The sequence below is a fragment of the Myotis myotis genome, unplaced genomic scaffold (genome assembly GCF_014108235.1).
Source record: "Myotis myotis isolate mMyoMyo1 unplaced genomic scaffold, mMyoMyo1.p scaffold_m19_p_3, whole genome shotgun sequence".
In the NCBI taxonomy this organism is placed as follows: domain Eukaryota; kingdom Metazoa; phylum Chordata; class Mammalia; order Chiroptera; family Vespertilionidae; genus Myotis; species Myotis myotis.
Window position 1 is genome coordinate 2747201 of NW_023416335.1, and position 2196 is coordinate 2749396.

At 39.2% G+C, this 2196-nt stretch overlaps 1 pseudogene; it reads right to left on the bottom strand.

The window, feature by feature from the left end:
* Positions 1-991: 991 nt before the first annotated feature.
* On the bottom strand, positions 992-1116 carry LOC118652308 (annotated as a pseudogene).
* Positions 1117-2196: the final 1080 nt, after the last annotated feature.

Here is a 2196-nt window from a genome sequence, read left to right on the forward strand (position 1 = left end):
CCGTGGTGGACAGTGTATTCCCACAGTGGGGAGGGGGCTCCACTCAGTCACAAGCTGGGCTGACGGCTGCGAGGGCAATGGTGGTGGTGGTGGGAGCCTCTCCCACCTCCTCGGCAGTACTAAGGATGCCCGACTGATGGCTTAAGCCCCGACATCCCCCGAGGGCTTCCAGACTGCGAGAGGGCACAGGTTGAGCTGAGGGCCCCCCCCCCCGGAACACAGATTTTCATGCACCAGGCCTCTAGTTGTAAATAAACCACTATGACTATTCTTGTACAGATTTTTAGTGAACACATTTTCCATTTCTTTCTTTTTTTTTAAAATATATTTTATTGATTTTTTACAGAGAGGAAGGGAGAGAGATAGAGAGTTAGAAACATCGATGAGAGAGAAACATCGATCAGCTGCCTCCTGCACATCTCCTACCAGGGATGTGCCCGCAACCAAGGTACATGCCCTTGACCGGAATCGAACCTGGGACCTTTCAGTCCACAGGCCGACGCTCTATCCACTGAGCCAAACCGGTTTTGGCCATTTTCCATTTCTTTCAAATATGATTCTAGGAATGGCACCACAAGGTAATGGGGCAAGGGACTATTCAGTTTATGGGAAGTGTTCCATAGTTTCTCAAGTGATGGCACTATTTTACCTTTCCACCAACTATTTCTGAGAGTGCCGACTGCTCCACATTCCTGCCAACACCGATTTGTCAGTCTATTTTGTTTTCCTGTCATGCTGGTTGGTATGTTATGATATGTCATTGTGGTTTTAACTTAGCTTTTCATAATGATGAGTAGCTTTGGTGATTTCCAGCTGTGTAACGGTCATTTGTATATCTTCTACTTTAAAGTCCCTGCTTTTCAAAAAATTAGTTAGCTATTGGAGATATGTGTATAACTCTGCATGAGTCCTTTATCAGATATATGTTTTATGAAAGTTTTCTTTTAGGCCAATGCTTGTCTATGTGTTATTTATTTTATTATTATTTTTGAACTGTCTTTTCCCAAAATGTGGCAGATCTGTTACAGGAATCGGAATGGTGACCATCAAGGAAAACTGTCACTAGGGGCTCCTTTTTATTTTTTTATTTTTATTTTTATTTTTTTAAAATATATTTTATTGACTTTTTTTTTTACAGAGAGGAAGGGAGAGAGATAGAGAGTTAGAAACATTGATGAGAGAGAAACATCGATCAGCTGCCTCCTGCACATCTCCTACTGTGGATGTGCCCGCAACCAAGGTACATGCCCTTGACCGGAATCGAACCCGGGACCTATCAGTCCGCAGGCCGAAGCTCTATCCACTGAGCCAAACTGGTTTCAGGAAGGGGCTCCTTTTTAAAAAATAATTTCTTTCCCCTCATCCTATATCCCCTCTAGCTGCAGCCTGGATAATGGCCACATGCCTATGTGTTTTTAAGAGCATCTCTTAATAGGAAAAATTTTTAAACTTTTGACAATCTAATTAATCACTTTTCCCTTTGCGGTTATTACTTTCAGGGACCTGATAAACCTTTTCTCTTCCTTAAGTCGCAAAGCTATTCTCTTACACAAAGATTTTTATTTAGGTAAGCTGTGTGGATTTAGCTTTTATACTGAGGAATAGGCTTCATCTTGGATGAATCAGTTCACAGGTCTTCGTGAGCTCCTTTTCTCTGCATGGATGGCCTTTGCTGTATCACCGCTGTAAAATCATCCCCAGACAAATCACATGGCCCTTGTGCCTTCATGGTAAATCCAATGACCATACAGAGTGCATCTATTTCTGAACTATCCATTGTTTTCTGTTAATTGATTTTTGATATTTATGCCAATGCCACATTGCTTTGATTATTCTAGACTTGTAGTAACTCACAAAATCAAATAGCTGCATTCTTATTTCTGTTCTGATTCTTCTGATCTTTTATATTCAAGTTTCTTGGCATTTCCATATACTTTAGAAGTCTTGTCAATTTGTATATTTAGAGAGTCTCTGGGATTACAGTTAAAATAACAGTGAATATATATATATATATGAATTGAAATCTTGATAAAATTGAGTCATACAGTATAGTCTGTGAATAATGTATATATCTCCATTTATTTAAACTTTCTTTCATTTTTCTCAGGAATATAAGAATGTCTTCCAGAATATATAAGAATATTATTGAAATATTTTGTTATTATTTTATCATAAAAATGTTGTCTCTAGTTAGAA